This window comes from Lagenorhynchus albirostris, chromosome 8, assembly GCF_949774975.1.
Source record: "Lagenorhynchus albirostris chromosome 8, mLagAlb1.1, whole genome shotgun sequence".
Lineage (NCBI taxonomy): Eukaryota > Metazoa > Chordata > Mammalia > Artiodactyla > Delphinidae > Lagenorhynchus > Lagenorhynchus albirostris.
In genome coordinates, this window is record NC_083102.1 from 47,677,766 (window position 1) to 47,697,140 (window position 19,375).

The following is a 19,375-nucleotide window of genomic DNA, read 5'->3' on the forward strand; positions in this document are numbered from 1 at the left end:
TATTAGCTTGGCCACCGCTGTCTTAATGGGAGGGAGGAGCCTATTTACCTCCTCTTGGTCCCTCATGAGCTAGGTTTGGGGATAGTCCTGGGAAGCATCAGGAAGTGTGTGTGTGTGCGCACGTGTGCGCTCAGTGTGAATGTGGGACTCGGGAGACATTGTTCCAGCTAATGATTAAGAACTCTCCAGACAATAGGGGCTTCTTAGACAATGGGTGAATTTCCAGGGTGTCCGGCCCCCTTCCGAGAAGGAGGGAGATAACAAAATGTAAAAAAGGTGTCTGTCAAAGACCAATCAGGCAGCTGGGGAGAAGGAGGGAGATAACAAAATGTAAAAAAGGTGTCTGTCAAAGACCAATCAGGCAGCTGGGGACAAGTTCCCTCTCTGGTCCGAGCCTAAGCCGGGACCAATCAGCAGGAGAACACAACCAAATCTATAATTTACATACGGGGAAGTGGGAAAACCTATAAAACTGACATATTCGCGCCCAAAAGGGTTCCTTCTTCGACCTCCTGCGTGAGGACCAAGGAACCCCGGTGCACCGGCCTTCAATAAACCTCTTGCATTTTGCATCGACTTCCGACTCTTGTTGTTTCCTGGGCGAGTCGAAACTCCTAGGAGACCGCGCAGGTCTAACATGGCCGCCTTTCTCCTTTTAGGCCCACGGTCCCTGCTCGCAGCTGAGCTTGGGGAGGCTGAGAAGTGGAATTCTTCTGTGGAGTAAATCATCCAGGGTTCTGTTATTAAGGAATAAGGGGAGAGTAGAGGTCGGGCAATCGCTGCTGCAGCCACCGAGATAGACGTTTACGGCTGTTAGTTTTGCCACCGTAGAAGGTTATGAGGAAATGTGGAGTTTAAGCTTACATCAGGGATTTTTTAAAAAGGACTCTTCCATTCCTTTAATTTTTGTTCTTTTCAAATAGTCCTAATATCTCAGACTATCATACCGGAATGTGATTTTGTACATGTAGATGCATGGTCTATAGGTGCACACTAAGCTTTTTTAACAGCGACCCTGAAATGTAATTGCTCAAAGAAGCTAGAAGCTTCTTTCTCTGTTGTTAACAGAAATAGACTGTGGTTTGGGGTAGGTAGTACCCCTGCTCCATGAGGCTCTCTCAGAACATCTTCTTTCTCTCTTGTTGCTTCATCATCCTCTAGGGCACGGTTGGCAGATTACGGCCCATGCACCAAATTTGGCCTGTCCCCCGTTTTTCTATGGCCCACATACTAAGGATGGTTTTTACATTTTTTAATGGTTGGGAAAAATGTTTTCTAACTTGAAAATTATATGCAACGCGAATTTCGTGCCCGTAAATAAAGTTTTATTGGAACACAGCCACGCTCATTTCTATTCATATTGTTTGTGGCTGCTTTTGTGCTACAATGGCAGAGTTGAATAGTTGCGACGCAGACCGTCTGAGCCACAATGCCAAAACATTTACTGTCTGGCCCTCTACAGAAGTTTGCCAATCTCTGCTTTAGAGTGTGATCTTAGATTTCATGGTTGAAGCTGGCCTCCTCTCACCTTGTCTATTCTTCAGCCTATTGTTATTCAGGACATACAGCCGCGGGGAGGTGGAGAAATAAAGTTTGCAACTGGGCTGCAACTCTGGAACTTCTATTATTATTATTTCTTTTACTTTTAAATTTTATTTATTTATCTATTTATTTATTTTTGGCTGAGTTGGGTCTTTGCTGCCGTGCGCGGGCTTTCTCTAGTTGGAGAGAGCGGGGGCTACTCTTCGATGTGGTGGGCGGGCTTCTCGTTGCGGTGGCTTCTCTTGTTGCGGAGCATGGGCTCTAGGCACGTGGGCTTCAGTAGTTGTGGCACGTGGGCTCAGTAGTTGTGGCTCGCGGACTCTAGAGCGCAGGCTCAGTAGTTGTGGCACATGGGCTTAGTTGCTCTGCGGCATGTGGGATCTTCCCAGAGCAGGCTCGAACCCGTGTCCCCTGCATTGGCAGGCGGATTCTTCACTACTGCCCCACCAGAGAAGCCCTGGAACTTCTATTATTAAAAGGAAGAAGGAGAGTTTAGATGTTGGGTACATTTAGTAGACCATCACAGGGGTGTGTGTGTGTGCTATATAGTCTTTTTTCTGTTTTAAAGATCCTTCGTGGTTGGTTGGATGTTGAAGGCCATCTTGATTTGTATGTAGTGTCCAGTAGTACGGGAAATGTGGTATTGATGGAGGACTTGTTCACTCATGTATTCACTCATCCAACAAATATCTAATGAGAATGATTACTTCCTTCTTTGCTTCATGGTGTGCTATGTCTTAGGATCTGAACTTAACTTTCTTAACAGCTAGGGAGATAACTCCTGTTATAGAACAGTGGTTCTCAGAGTGTGGTTCCCAGAGCAGCAACATCAGTATCTACAGGGACTGTATTAGAAATGCACATTCTCAGCGCCCAGTCCTCTTGCCCCAGACCTACTAAACCGGAAAGTTTGGGGGTAGGACCAAGCAATTTATGTTTTAACAAGCTCCCAGGCAATTCTGATGCATATTTGGGAACCACTACTATAGAAGCTGTAGCCTTAATCCTTAATTATAATGAATGAATGCCCCCCCCCCCCCCCCGCCGCTTTCACTGAATGAGTATTTTGTGCTTTCAGGGGAATCAACAGACATTTTCTCCTCTTACCTAGATTCCTTATCAATAGTCTCCTGTACTCAGAAAATGTACAGAAGTCAAAATAGACAAATCGTATTTTGGCTCCGGGTTTATTCCAGCAGACAGTGGCAGACTCTGCCAAAGCCACAGCGTGACTCCCCATGAAATTGGCCAGGTGACCACCACCATCACCACCACCACACAGAGCGCTCTCAGTCCTTGACCGATTGCTGCGTGAAAAGGGGCCTTGACAGCCTTGACCCAGTGACTTTCAGATTCTAAGGAAAACAGATGCTTGATGCCCATCCAAAGTAAACAGGCCCTTTCACAGGTAAGAACGGTTAAGGAGCCGTGGCTCCAGCTGAATGATTTAGGTGCTTTGGTATTTAAGTATGTCGTGGCATAGCTCTCGGCAGCCACAAAACACCAGTTTTCTGGAGTGTGCGGCAATTTGGGTTGAGTGAATACTGTGTCTGTCAAGGGTATATCTGTCTGTATATACTCAGTACTGTACTTGGGACATTACCTGTATTAGCCTGTATAACCTCACAGCCAGCTTAGGAGGTAGGTACCCTTATGATCACTTTACAGGTCGAAAGCTGAGCCATTACAAGGTTGATGTGCACGAGGTCTTCTACCCTAGTAAGGGGGAGGGTGAGAATTTGAACCCAGGTATTTGGGTTCCACAGACCATCCTCTTGACGGCCATGTAGCACAACCTGTAAAAGTGGTGCTTGTGTTTGTACTTCTGTGGTTGCACGCGCGCGCGCGCACGCGCGCACACACACACACACACACACACACACACACACACACACACATATTCTGAGCAATCACAGCCTGGCCGTGGTGGTTTCTCTTGGTCTCCTTTGCGTGTGTCATTTCTTAGTGTGAGAATTCAGAATCTGGGTAGAGGTTCTACTTGTCGCATGGCCCTGGGCTGACAGGCCCTGCTTTCTGCATTCAATACCTTTGCTGACTGACTCTGAAAGGGGAAGAAAGGATTACTTTCTAAGGACCAGAGAGCTGTAAGAGGTTCCCAGATTACTCATTTCCCATCTGAATTCCTCTTCTTGCCTCAAAACTAAAACACACTTTATAGGGGAAGGATGACGACAGTATGTGGCAGCACATTTTGGTAATTAATGGATTTGTGCCTCTATCAGAAGACGGATGCGTTATTCCAGAGTCCCGCAGGCTGAGTTAAACCCAGAGGGAATTATTTGCTTGGACTGATGCGTACAGTAACTGAAGACAGTTTATTACTGGGGTGGGTTTTAATCTTCTCTCAAAATGAGTTCTCCTCGTATTCGGCCCAACTGCCCAGTCCCTTTAATGAACCTGAAGTTGAGTAAGATGAGAAGGTCCTAAAATAGCTGCAACAAGAAGTGAAACCTTCTGTTTCATCATCCGTTCCAGAAAATGTACAGTATCTTCTTACTACAACCTCTCTTCCATCCCCCTCCCAATCACTTTTATTAGTGATTGATGTGATTGCAGAGTGGTTTGGTGGGAAAAGCACTTGCAACCAAATTTAGTAAACTACAGGCCACTTTTATTTTTGGTTTTACTGAACAAGGGCAGATAGCAGTTGCGAGTGGATTGCTGTATCTGCTGCTAAGCTTTTACTTTTTAAAAATGTTTTGCCTCTTGCTCTCCCTAGTATGTTTTATCTATTTTGAATATAATTTTCTTTGAGGGGAAAAGGCCATTCTTTTCCATCATAGAACCCCATTTTTTATTTCAGTATGTAGGCTTCACCTTAATAAAAAATGGAATGTATTTGTGGTCATTGATGCTATAGAAATTTTGAAACTGAGAAATTGTGTATCATAATTAATAAATGATAGATAGGAATAGGGAATCATAAATAATGGCTTAATATTAATTGTCATCAACATCCTAAAGTTGCTCAGATTCATAAGGTACAAGCAGAATAATACAGGGTGCAGTTAGATAGGGAATGTGAATGGGATTCATTTTTCGTCTGTACAGACAAGGGCAGGCATCCAGGAGATAGTTAATGAACGTGATTTGGTTAGTTGCTTGATTGTTGAGTGAATGTTTGAGTCCTGCACTCACTCCCGGGCACCAGAGTTTTGAAAATGAGATTAATTTTGCCCAGGGATCTTGAAGGGGTTGTATAATTATCAAATCTTAAGCACTGGAAGGGTCATGAGAAGTCTCAAACTTGCCCAGCAACCCCACCCAACATTTCTTCTGTAGGAATCCTGACAAGTGGCCCGCTGCTGTGCTTAACCATTGTAATGATTAAGGGCACATCAATTCTTTTCAGGTCAATTCTGGTCCATTCTGTTATTGGATAGCTCTGATTGTGGGACTGTAACAAAAGCTCAGATGTGCTTTGCAGATTCTCCCATATGTGGCCAGATATCGTCATGGGTAGAGAGAAGTCAAGCAAGAGAGTAGTTCCGAAAACCTTGGGAAGCTTGTGTTAGGGGCTGCGTTTATATACTGCCTTCATCCCATTTTGAAAGGCACTGAGAAGTCTCAGCATTTCTCAGCATTCTCCCTGGATTTTCCGTAGTGAACTTTTGATGGGGACTTCTTTTAGATTCTCATAAAAATTGTTCCGGGGGAGCTACGGGGAAGGCATTTGGGAGGCAGGAGAGGTGATCTGGTGTGTAAAAATGCTCTGGGCTTTTGTCTCCTCACAAACTCAGTATGAGCCCACGTTGTTGCAGGCCTCCCAAAGCTTCCTTAAAAGAGGTATCACATCCCTGCTGCGGTGAGTGGTAGCCCCACCATGGTCATTGTAGATCCCATCCGTTCTGGTTGTCACGTTGAATCAAATAGGTCTCTAAAGGACTGTCAAGAAATGAAGGCTCTCGACAGATGAATGGATGAAGAAGATGTGGTGTATATATTTGGGGTTGGCCAAAAAGATCATTCAGGTTTTTGGGGTTTTTTTTCCAACAGAAAAACCCAAGCAGTCTTTTTGGCCAACCCCATATATATACACAGTGGAATATTAGTCATAAAAAAGAATGAAATAATACCATTTGCAGCAACATGGATGGATCTAGAGGTTATCATACGAAGTGAAGTAAAGTCAGACAGAAGAAGACAATTATATGATAGCACTTACATGTGGAATCTAAAAAATAGTATAAATGAACTTATTTACAAATCAGAAATAGACTCACAGACATAGAAAACAAACTATGGGCTTCCCCGGTGGTGCAGTGGTTAAGAATCTGCCTGCCAGTGCAGGGGACATGGGTTCGAGCCCTGGTCCGGGAAGATCCCACATGCCACGGAGCAACTAAGCCCATGTGCCACAACTACTGAGCCTGCGCTCTAGAACCCATGAGTCACAACTACTGAAGCCCGTGTGCCAAAACTGCTGAAGCCCGTGCGCCTAGAGCCCATGCTCTGCAACAAGAGAAGCCACCACAGTGAGAAGCCCGCGCACCACAATGAAGAGTAGCCCCCGCTCACTGCAACTAGAGAAAGCCCGCGCGCAGCAACAAAGACCCAACGCAGCCATAAATAAATAAATTAATTATTTTTTTTAAAAAAGGGAAACAAACTTATGATTACCAAAGAGGATAGTGGGGCAGAGAGGCAGGGGAGAGATAAATTAGGAGGTTCGGTTAACATATACACACTACTATATATAAAATAGATAAACAACAAGGACCTACTGTATAGCACAGGGAACTATATTCAATATCTAGTAATCTACAATGGAAAAGAATCTGAAAATTTATATATATATGTATATGAATCACCTTTCTGTACACCTGAAACTAACACAACATTATAAATTAACTATAATTTTTTAAATAACTTTTAAAAATCAATTAAGGAAAAGAAATGTAGGCTCTGGAAGCCTTGAATGAGGAAGAGATGAGAGACTGGTAATGCTTAGCTTGGTGAGGAGAACGTAGTTCCAGATTTGAGGAGATCTGTCAAGGAAGAGGGAATAGATATGTTCAGTGTGGCTGCAGAGAGTGAAGATGGGGAGATTGCTGCGAAGGGTGACTAGTGAAGATGGCGGGGAGAACAGAGATTGTAGTGAGCCAGGTTTGCCTCAGAATTTCCTGGTATCTTTATCTAGAACTGACCAAACCCTCTTTTTTTGGTCCTTACCTTTTTTATTATAATTGGAAAGCTGCAATATGGGTATTAATAATGAAAATTTCCCCAATAGAAAAGTTAAAGTCTTTTTTTTTTTTTTTTTTAAATCATGATCTGAATGCAGACTTTAGGAAAAGAGATTTAAAAAAAAAACATTGTTGGGCTTCCCTGGTGGAGCAGTGATTAAGAGTCCGCCTGCCAATGCAGGGGACACGGGTTCGTACCCTGGTCCGGGAAGATCCCACATGCCGCAGAGCAACTAAGCCCGTGCACCACAGCTACTGAGCCTGCGCTCTAGAGCCCGCGAGCCACAACTACTGAAGCCCGTGTGCCACAACTACTGAAGCCCACGTGCCTAGAGCCTGTGCTCTGCAACAAGAGAAGCCACCATAATGAGAAGCCTGCACCCCACAACAAAGAGTAGCCCCCGCTCACTGCAACTAGAGAAAGCCCGCGTGCAGCAGCGAAGACCCAATGTAGCCAAAAATTAAATAAATAAATAAATTTATATAAAAACAAACAAACAAAAATGTTACCATTATTTTAGTGTAAAACTGATGCTCTTAGTCTAGGTTTGTTTGCAAAAAGCCAGATGCTGCTAGGCAGTTAATTTTATTTCAGCAAAACATTTTCTAGGAGCCCACTCCTTGGCTGATACTGTGCTGGGAACTGTGTGATCATAGGTGAGCATATCTGGGGTTCTTGGTGGCCCCGCACCGCCCATGGGGCTGCAGTGGAGGTGAGTGAGGGGCTGGATGAGGAGTGGGAAAAGGGCAAAGGTAAGGGTGGCCTTTAAGCAGGATCTAGGAGGAGGCGTCGGAAGGCAGAGAAGGGCAGACATTCCCACACAGGTGACTCTGTGTGCAGAGACATGGGGTGTGGGAAAGCAGGCAGCAGCATTTGGCTCCCAGGGACTGGTGCTGCATGGAACTGAGCACACACTGTAGAGGGAGGTGTAGGAGAAGCGAGCTAGGGCTTGCACATTGGTTTGGTTTTCCTTCTCTTTTGTTGGGTTGGGCTGGGGGCTGTATGGTTTGATTGGAGACAATCCCATGCTGTTTTGTACCCAAACATTTTGCTCCATCTTTACTTCTGGATCAAAAGAAAAATTGTCAGGGCTCCCCTGGTGGCGCAGTGGTTGAGAGTCCGCCTGCTGATGCAGGGGTCACGGGTTCGTACCCTGGTCCGGGAAGATCCCACATGCCGCAGAGCGGCTGGGCCCGTGAGCCATGGCCGCTGAGCCTGCGCGTCCGGAGCCTGTGCTCCGCAACAGGAGAGGCCACAACAGTGAGAGGCCCGCGTATCGCAAAAAAAAAAAAGAAAAATTGTCATAAATGGGAAATTGGCCTTTGGAAGTTGGAAATTAGCCAGAGAGCTCAACAAACCATTTATTATTTATAAATTAAAAAAATTCTGCCTCGAAACTAGGAACAACACAGATTTTTAAAAATATGTAGTCGTACTTCTAAACACCTTTTTTATTCAGATAACCTTTGTATATCTGTACTTGTTTATCTGCATCTTTTTTGTGCTTTCTTACTCTGTCATTTTTCTCACAGTCTCCCCTTTTCACACTCCTGCCTTCCTCTTCTTCTGTCTGTAACTCTTTCTCCCCTCCCTGCTCTTCCATCCATTATTCTTCATTAATTCACCACACTTACTCTTATTTTATGTCCTGAGTAGAATTTTATATTTTTGCCTTTCCCTTTTACAAAGGAAGACTAAACCAAGATTTATTTTTTACTTATGTGGCCTTTGATTTTTACCTCTGTCTCTGAGTCAGTGGGAGATAGAATAAACTAATATATCTTGCAGAGGGTAAACATTTAAGTAGAATTAGAAGAAATACGGTAAAGCTTGAGCGAGGAAACGATGTGCTAACAGGTGGTTAGGATAGTGGGGTAACTGGTGGATGAGGTATCCGTGGGTTGGAGGACCAGCTTACTTATTCAGGAGCTAGACTCAAGGTTTCACGAGTAATAAAGCAAGCCATTTTGGGGGTTCATACTGTTAGGACTTCATACTAAATATAGGACTTTTAGATACTTGTATGAATCTTAGTGAAATCATTGGAGTGATATGGTCAAATATGGGAAAATCTTACACAGAGAAGGTTTGGCAACTGTGTCACGAATCCACCAAACCCAATTCATGTCCTTTTGAACCTGTCTATCATTAGCTGACCTGTAGCCTTTTTTTTTTTTTTTAAAGTATAAGAGATGATCTGATTAATCAACAGATCTGGCTGGATTTCACCTCTTCATGATGAAATAATTAAGTCAAATGGAAGCTCCCACTTCATCACATCAGACTGAAACCACATGAAGACATGAGCCTGCTGATTTGTTTTAGAAAATCTATAGGTAAAATGATAATGTGATAGGTATCCTAAAGCAGAAAGAAAAGTAATTAATAAGTATATGCCAATATGAGCCACAATTGGGTTTTTTTTTTTTTTTTACTAGTAAAGCGTATTTTTGCAAACCTTTATTGAATTGTGGCCATCTGTAACAATTTGAAAGTGCAGGATTTAAAAAAACATTTAGTTTTGACCCTCAAGAGTCTGAAAATAAAAATATTTTATCCTCTGGTTTTAAATGGATTGTAGAAAATGAAGAAGATACAGAAAAATACGTACATAAATTATAGAAAATTTAGAAGACATAGAAGAACATAAAGGAACATTCATAATCCCCCGTTCCCAGGGCCAGTGCTATTAACATTTGGATGCATTTCAGTCTCTCTTTGTTTATGTGATTCATTAATTATTATATGTAATTTATATCATGCATTTTTCCATTAACCTTATAACTCAAGCATTTTTACTTCTAGTGCAGATTCTTTATACATGAAATTTTTAATGGCTCCTTAGATTGACTCCACGCACTGTAATTTAAAATAGTTCCTGAGTGAACTTCACATTCAGTCTAGAGGCACCGAAATGGCTGGTGGAATTTTGGACGTCAGGGGCCGCTCTTTCAGCCATCAGGCCGCTGCAGGGAGCTGGCGGCCACGGGAAGCATGTGCACTTGGCAGCCAAGCCGGCCTGCCTTCACATCCCACCTGAGCGTTTCCTAATCCCTCACCACTGTGAGCCCTGACAGGCTGCTTTGCCTCTTAGGAGAAGGAAAGCCCCGTCCTGAGCTCTGTAGTAATCCTGCAGCGGGTAAACATGCAGACCTGGACCAGCTCAGGACATTGTACCCACTGGTCTGCAGCAAAATGAGAAAAAAAAAATACGGAGCCACGGTGTGAACGTTTCTTCAGGCTGAGTGTTTCATTTGCGTCCTTTATGCTGAGGTGATGCCCTTTGGTGAGTGTACGCTAGGCGGTTGTTTCTTTTATGAAATGAAGTTGATAATGGTACATAGACGTCCTTGGCCCATCACTTGTCTTCAAAGCCCTGCTTTGTGAAATCCCAGTCTGCGAGCAGCTCTTTTGCAGGACAGCTGTGTCAGATGTTTGGCATTTCCCTGGCCGTTCCCTGCATATCTTTGCTCACCTCGCTCACTCTTCCTGGGATGCTCATCCCCACCCTTTGACAGGATGGAAATTCTGTCTGGGCTCCTCAAGCAGAGCCCTCGGAGCTTTCCAGACCTGCCTCTCCACCTAGAATGATCATCTGCCCCTTGTGTAACACTCGTTCTGCTCACTTGATTCTCTGGCTGCCTTCCCCGAAGAGTCTAGATGCTCCCTGAGGAAGCAGAGTCCTGTTCCGAGGACCTTTCCTGAAGAGTCTAGACTATGTCGAAGAGTCTAGATGCTCCCTGAGGAAGCAGAGTCCTGTTCCGAGGACCTTTCCTGAAGAGTCCTGGGAACGGGGCTCTGGGCAAGGGCACAGAGAAAGGCACGGCCCCTCCAGCACAGCCTGTCGTGGCCATGTGGGTGCTGTTTACTCTGACGGCACTGCCGAGGTTGCGGTCCAAAGGTGCCTTTCCAATCAACGTTGTAAGACTTTTACAAACAACGAGTTTATGTCATCAGAGGAGGAAAATGTGGGAAAGAGTGTAGAATGAGAAAATGGACAATGTGAAGAAAACAAGATGACTGTTAAGAGCAAGCTGATTATCTAGTAATTATTTAGCTCATTGTTGTATCACATGTATCCGGAGATACATTGGTTTCAAACAAATCCCAGGTTTATAGATAGTGAACTTTTCTTTCCCCGCAGATTCAAATAGAAGAAAAATGGGTTGCTTGTGTGGGAATGTATGAATATTTGAACCCAGGGGTAAGGGCTAACATTGCTTCTTTATTTCCACACTCTTACTAGCTAGATGCTTCCCCCAATTCTGACACTGAGAAATTCACCAGTGAGAGAGGACCTGCTATAGCCCATAGAGCCAAGGCCCCATATGTCAGAGACTGGGGGAGGCATGGGGACCTTTGAGCCGGCCTGTTCATGTTTGATCTTCACAGGAAAAGAAATAGATAGACTGCTGCCCTTCCTTTCTCCGTGGACATCTTTCCTGACCCTGGCGACATATCTCTTTGGCACTATTTCCAGTCTGATAGGCGTTAAGGGAAAAAAGAAGCTTTCATGCATTTGTTGACAGAACGAGAAAGAGGATTTGGTTGTCTGGTTCTGATTGTGAAAATCTGAGCTGGAGCTGTCTGAGGAGAGGAGGCTGTTTATGGGCAACACAGCCTAGCGTATGTGTAAACACTCCTTGGTATCACAAGAAAGGTCTAGATTCCTTCACCAGAAATGACAGTGACAGTGCTTAATGCCAGAAAAGAAAAAGTTATCATTTTGCTGTGCTTGATTTTGGATTGGGGGAAGAGATTTGGACCATCTCTTTGTTAGTGTCAGAGCAGTATAGTAGAGAAAGCCAGTATACGTAGATGGGACAACCTTATCTGTCCTAAGACCCCTGCGCCTGCCCGTGTCTGGCTGTATTAGGCACGAGGGGCTTTCCTTCCCCACACGCTGAGTTGCACGTATCATCAGGGCAGCATGGCTTAGCAGTGAATCCCTGACTGCTCCTTTGTTGCTCTCTGATTGTTTCAATTGTGCAGTGAGCTTATGGAGGGCAGGGACCATATTTTACTTTTTTTAACTTATTTTACTAAAGACCTCTAACATCAAGCGGGAACTTGGAAGTGTTGTTTTTGAATGAATGGTTAGACGGATGGATGAATTAATGAGTGAAACCATTTCTTAGACCTTGCTCTGATGACCCCAAGGAGTCACTCTCAAGCTGGATAATATTCAGGTATGCTTTCTGAGTAGATTAAAAGTCAGGAGATTAGACTATGTCCATAAAGGTGTTCCCTGAAGTCTGTGCACAATAGCAAAGAGTGGGAAATATCCCAAATGAGTAACGATAACATAGAATTTGTTCAATAACTGGAACATTTACTTGCTGTACTGTGCAACCTCTAAAAAAATGATGGTTATGTAGCAACCTAAAGAAACATGTTTGAGAAAGTGTTGTCATGAAAGTGGCATTCCAGATGCCACAAATACTTGGGAAACCCAGATGCACAGGAAAAAAGAAAAGAAGGAAATTTACCAAAATGTGAATATTGGCTGTTAAAATGGTAGATTATGAGTGATTTCTTTTCTCTATTTTCCAAACGAAAAAGCTTTTTTTTTTTTTTTTTTTTTTTTTACTAGTAGGGGGAAAATGATCTAAAACAAATATATCAATTATGAACAGTTCTTAAGTCTTGGAAGGTGAGTACTCGGCTACTTATCCTCTACACTTCTCTGTATCCTGGAACTATTTTATGATTAATTTTTAAAAAGGAAAATAGTAATAGTTTAGCAGCAAGGACATAGCAACAGTATCAAGAGTGCTAGTTAAAATTATAGGAAGATGGGAGCTTCTATTTAAACATGGTAGTAGTCTTGGGCTATTTGGAATAGGGAGATACAAGTCTGCCAAACTCGGTAACCCCCGAGAACATCTCTGTTTAAGAGCTTAGCACAGCAGTCAGACTGTTTATGATGATGATTCTGCATTACCAAATAAATGTTTAATTATGTTCAGTAGACTCTGTTTAATAAGGCTTGGAATTAGTACTTTTTAGTACTTAATTAGTACTTAAAGGCACTTAGTAAGATAAATTTGAGTTATCTGAAAATTTACTCACGTGAAACACCTGAAGATCGTGAATCTTCCAGGGCAGTGGGGTAGGTCGTGTGCCCCTCACAGTGGACAGGTGGCAGCTGGTCAGGTGTATCACTTTTTTGTAACATAACGTACTGATCAATCAATGGGGAAATGGTATTCGCTAACGTGGTGCTGGTCTCCTCTTTTATGGTCAGGAGATTTCGTCAGGATATTGGTTGGCTTCTCATCTCATTCTTTTCTTAAGTACATCTAGTCATTTCCAACTCTGTGCTTAAATTCTTGTTGGCTTGCCCAGCGTGGCCTTCCTGACAATTGTTTTTGTAACTAGTCAAGTGACCAAAGTCATGTGGACATTTCTTTGAGGGACAAAATCAAGGAAGGTCAAGAAATAGCTTCTGGGGCATTAGCACAGGGCTTACCTTAGGGCTTCTAGGGAGGATAGAAAAGTGATGGGAAGAAATGGAATACTGTGCAGCAATGAAAAGGAATAGACTCCCAATCCACGCAGCAACAATGCATGAATCTCCAAACCTTCATGCTAACTGAAAGAAGCCAGACACAGAAGGCTACATACTATGTGATTTTATTCATATGAAATTCTAGAAAAGGCAAACTACAGTGGCAGAAACCAGATCAGGTTGCCTGGTACCTGAGATTGAGGAAGGGCCTACAAAGAGGCACCAGGGAACTTTTTGGGGGTGATACAAACACTTTTTTTTTTTTATTGTGTGGTGGTTGCACAACTATATACATTTGCCAAAACGCATCAAAGTGTACACTTAAAAATAGATGAATTTTGGGCTTACCCTGGTGGCGCAGTGGTTGAGGGTCCGCCTGCCGATGCAGGGGACACGGGTTCGTGCCCCGGTCCGGGAAGATCCCACATGCCGCGGAGCGGCTGGGCCCATGAGCCATGGCCGCTGAGCCTGCGCGTCCGGAGCCTGTGCTCCTCAGCAGGAGAGGCCACATAGTGAGTGGCCCGCACACCGCAAAAAAAAAGAATAGATGAATTTTACTCTGTAAAGCTGTTAAAAAGAAGTTAATATGGAGAGAGCTTCCAATCACTTTTCATGCTCCTTTGAGGATGAATTATTGCCGGAGCATTTTCAGTATTGTTATGGTTTGTTGGATGCCCACAATAAGCTACCATCCTAAATGTTTAAAAGTGCCTCCTCTGACATTACTCAGGGTGGACTTTAAACGCGTGATTGATGAAGCTGCAGGGTCAGGGTATAATTCATCCTCAGCTTTGGATTTTCCTTGTCTCCATTTCAGTATGTGCTCAAATGTGTTTTCATATTGCTTCTGGTATTTTGGGAGACATGACGTCATGGTATCATACCCTCAGGCCCTGGAGAAGCAGAGATTATGCACTTGAGCCTTGGCTTGGAGACCTTTCAGTGCCCTGGACATTTTAGTTACCTTTTCCTTGGGCCTTCCACTTGATGGAAATGTGGATCTAGCTTACAGGGGATCAAGGGTGGGGGCTCTCTTTTTTCCTAGTGCTCTTGGTTGCTTATTCCCCGCTTGGCAGTGCAAACTCACTGTGACCTTTTTCCTTCTCACAGTATTGAATGGATGTTTTGTGGAAAATAATTTTTAAAACAGAAGAGAGGAGATCTTGTTTTAAACAAATTAAAAGTAAATTGAAAAAGACCAACCAAAATTAATTTCTAAGTTTCATCAAAATTTACATTTTACTCTCCCTTCTTGGACTATGAGTAATAATTCTGGGAAACCAAGGACAGTTTTTCAGCAAATTAAATTTTGATTGAAAAAACCTGAAATCGAAAGATTTGGACTCTTTTCCATCTGTCTATTTTCATTCATTTGGGGGATTACAATTTAGAGTCTCATTTGTAATATAAATGAGCATATTTGTTGCTTGGTGATTATACTGTGATTAAACTGATTATATATATTTAGTTTTGATGTCAGCCTATTGTTTATTTGATTTAACTCTTTCCTTTTTTTTTTAAGTGGGTGTTTTATTCTCCTCCCTCTTTGCCCTATATCCTCTCCGTAAAGAACCTGTGCAGGGCCTGGTGGTGAGCGAGCCCCAGTTTCTTGGTGACAGAGTGGTTCACCGTTGATTGGCAGGCTGGGCCTGAGACTCCGGAGCAACACTGCAGCTCTCATTGTTCCCTGCAAATGTCTGCCTCTCCAGGCTGTGGAAATTGATGACTGAATAATGTAGTGTACACATACCGAGAACTTACCATTCCAGACAGAACAGTCTGTTTTTCTTTTGATGCAGTGTTCTGAGAATATGTACAAAGCTTTTCTGGTCCCATGCCTTCAACTCTTTTATTTCCTCTAATATTTCAACCTCTTACACATGAGCAGTATCTTTAATCTTATTGTTATTACCAGCTAGGGGCTAAGCATGGAGCCTGAAGCTGATTTGCTGTGTGACCTTGGGTTTGAATTCCCTTATCTTAAAATTGGGAGGATAGTACTGCCTGCATCTGAGGGGATGTGGTTTAGTAAAGCTAATTAGTGACTATAAAGCAGTTTGTAAACATGCTTAACTGTGCAAAATCTGTTCCAAGTTCGTTCTCTTCTCTTAATCCCCCTACCCAGCAACTTAACCTGCACAGGTTCATTTGTTAGCACATTCATTCATTCATTTCCTCATTCAACATTTTTTTTTTTTTTTAACAGAGCACCTGCTAGGCTCCAGGCACTGCTTTAGGTGCTAGGGATTCAGCAGTGAATGAAACTGACTCTTCCCTTGTGGAGCTTACATTTTAGTAGGAAAGACACATAATAAAATAATAAATAAGACCTGGCTTTTGTTTTTAACGAGCCACTCTGGCTGCATTGATGAGAATACACCATAGATTCCTTTAATGGGTAGTATCATTTTCTCTTATACTTAAAAGATCCATCTGTTTGTAGTTCCGAAGACTGGACATGGGTAATGTCTCTTCTCCTTGATATAGGAGGACACTTCAGTAATTGCTAGAGGGTAGAAGAATAGTCTTTCTATTCACTGATTCTTTCAGTAAATATCAAGCATGTTATACACCTGTACTGGGTGGTCAGTGGAACATCCTCTTCAAAGGATGTGGCTCCTACCTGTAATGGGGAGACAGACACATCGGCCAAGAATTACAAGTCAGTGAGACACTGCTGTAAGGAAGGTGTGTGTGTTCAAGATGTAGTGGTACCTGAGGGAGTCAGGGAAGGCTTAACCAGAGGAACAGAGAGCCTCGAACTGGAACGTGAAGGACATGGACAAGTTGGCAACATACATGTGCGAGAAGGGCCTCTCCAAGCAGGGAACACAACACAACAAAGGCCGGATGCGTCACAGAGCAAAGCCTGGAGGCTTCTGGCAGAAGTGTCTCAGTCGAGCTGGGGATGGAGAAGGAGGTGTGGAGTTATGGAAGACGAGGCTATACCCAGCAGTTTAGCCCTAGGGTTAGGTAAAACGCTTCACTCGATCTCCAAGGAGATTGAAGACCAGAGGGACCCAGTGACTGTTCCAGTCACGTAGCTCAACGGAGGCAGGAGTGAGACTGAAAGCTCTCCTGGCTCCAATGCAGTGCCCGTGACTTTTATCCCTGGAACACGGGATGAGCCCTAGGCTATGGTTGACCTATACGGTGAATCGCACGTCTGATACGGTTGCCTGGGAGCAGGTGGAGGCGCTGAAATCCAGCCTGCTCTCTGCTGGCCACACTCTGCATCCTGTGCAGAGTTACCTTCCCACCCAAAAGAAGAGGCACTTCTTTAGGGGCCCCACACAGGGCCAAGTGAGCAGGCAGGGCCCTCGGTGGCCTGCTGAGACATACCCCTGGCTTGGAGGGGCAGATACAGAAATGAAAATGTTGTCATTTCAACGCCAGGGCTTTCTTCTCTACTTGGCCTCTTACTCTGCACTAGGAGCTAAAAACGGGTTGAGGAAGGGGACAAAAGGAAAGATGCCCACCGTAGAAAGGCCCTGAGTATTCGGGAAGTACGTGTGGAGTCTAAGGGCATCTTCCACTGCCCTTAGAACTGATTTCTGACCCTGGGAAATTGGTGCTCCCTGAGTGGCAAGCTCACTGCGAGCCTCAGGAAATATGCTGCTTCTCACCTGACTCTGAGAGACTGCGAAGCCTCCGGCCTATAGCTGTGGTCTAGCACCTGTCACAGAGCCTTCACAAGTGGTTCTCAAAGTGAGGTCCTCAAAGCACCTGAGTAGGAATTACTGCTCGTGTGTGTGTGTGTGTGTGTGTGTGTGTGTGTGTGTGTGTTAGAAGGGGTGGTCCATATGAGAAATACAGGTTTGGGTGCTTCACTCTAAACCTACTACATCAGCATCTCTGGAGATGAAGCCCAGGAATTTCACCAAGCTCCCCAGATAATTTTTATGGGCAGTAACATCTGAGACATTCTTTTTTTGTGATTCTTTTTTTTATGTCCTGCTAACAAAGAAGAAGGAGAAAATGTTTGAGCATCATTAGGACGCTAACCCTAACATTTGAAAATTAATTTTCTTTCATTTAATAATCTAAGTGGGAAATCATTCCATATCAGTAGTAGAACTGCCTCATTGTTTAAATGGCTGCATAGTATTTCACTCTGCAGATACACTATAATTTAGCTAACTAGTATTCTTCTGACTGTGGTGGTTTTTCCAACTGTAAATCCAGTAATAGGTTGTAAATCAATTTGTCTTGACCAGCATGAATTTTTAAGTATTATTTTTAAAATGAAAAAAATTAGAAAAGAATATTTGTGAAACTTTTTTTTCAGTTTTCCATGTGGTTGAAATATTTAAAATTATTTCTTACTGTAGGCTGTGGTCAGAAGTCTGAAAGCCATAGATTAAGAGAACTATAAATATTTAAAGTATCTCTCAAGCACCAAACATCAGAAACTTATGTTATCTTTCTGAGGGTAAGTCCATAGTAACAGCTGAACTTACTTTATATGAACATTTATACCAGAACCAGGACTTTAAAAAAGAATTGTTATTAGTTTAGTCTATGCCTGATAATAATGAAGTCTTCCAGTTCTTAAGGCATGCTTTATTGAAAATGTCTAGTTTGATCTCAGGACTGTAGATAATATAAGAACATAAAAGTTGAATTGAGAGTCTTGTTGGCATTCACTTGACATTACTCTAAATACAGCCTTTTTATGGAGGGAACTGGCCTGGTTTGAGTAGTGTTGGCCTCTTACCAACACCTTACAGGAATTTTCTGGCATTCCGTCACTGTGTACCTAAAGAATATACAGCAAGCTCTGTGGCTTCACTTCTGGAGCTCAGAAAACTGAGCCTTTAAAAAATCCTTTTCTTAAACCTTCTCTTCTGGTTTTCAGCTTTCTACACAGGAGCCATGTGTGCGGTTTGTTTGTTAACTTAAACTTTCTAGAAGTCACATGTCTCTGAGTTGTGTCTAGATGGACTTTCTATTTAGCATTTGGCTTAGGATTTCACTGGAATAGGATACAGGCTGTGGGCTGCATCTTTTGAGCCTGTGAATTTTTTGTTCTGTCCTGAATTGAAAGCTGGGATAAGAGAACATAACTGAGAGCTTCCTAAAGCTGAGCCATGAGTGGGTTTCACGTGTGCCACCACATATTCATGGCTGTACATTTCTGACTCTGCTAAAATGTAATCTTTCCTACAACCATTCGAAAAGTTACAACAGTTCAAATTACGTTTGAACATCATTTGTGTGGCTCCCTTTGTAAACTTCTTAAATTCAGTGATTTCAAAAGGTTATATTTGGAATATTTATAAAAATCCATTGTTCAATGTGTTTCCTAGCATTTTGTTTTTCTTATAATAATGTAATACAAAGAAAAGAAAATTGATTTTTTTCACCAATCCCCACATAGGTGTTGCCAAATCACCTCTATGTTAATTCAGTGTGTTGAAATATTGTCAAATTTACTGTGTTCTGCCATCATGTGAAAAATGTTGGAAGCACCAACAGAAAACACTGTGGACCAGACACTAAAATCCCCTCTAGAACCTTCTAAGGGCATACATGTTCTCTCCTGCCCCAGACCTACTGAATCAGAATCTCAATGGGGGTTGGGTGAGGGCTGGGCAGGCATATGTTTTCCAGACCACGGTAAACATACCATAATGAGTATTTCTGTCTCTGTTAGTGCTCTTGCATTTTGACACCTCAGTCACTTTGCCTGTCTTCTGGGCACCTGGGGCTTGTAGTAACTTCATTCAACCTTTACGGGAGCTCTTCAGCCTGTCCTGGTCTTCCTCCCTACCTCCTCTTTCCTGAAAGGACCGCGACCTCTGTCTCGTCACCCGCAGTGTGCTCTCAGCGGACCCTCCCGACCACTTTACGTGTCTGTCCACAGGGCTGCGCCTTGTGCTCCTTGAGGGCAGGATGTCTTCCTCATCCAGGGCCTGCTTGCGTAGTGCACCCTCAGTAAATACTGTACCAATGTATTTACTGTACTCGATAGTGCAAGACAACTGGAAAAGCAAATGCAGCTCTGGCTGGTGCAGAGGGGTGGGAGTGAATGGGCCCTTGCTAAGAGTTTCCTTTGGTCTTTTCCTTGAAAGGTTTGGCCATTTCAGGGGCAGGCCGATGACCCCTCAGGTC

General features: G+C 43.3%; 1 protein-coding gene across 4 annotated transcripts in view; it reads left to right on the forward strand.

The window, feature by feature from the left end:
• Nucleotides 1-19,375, forward strand: part of JAZF1 (JAZF zinc finger 1) — a 339,063-nt gene that overhangs the window by 23,798 nt on the left and 295,890 nt on the right. The window lies entirely within an intron of this gene.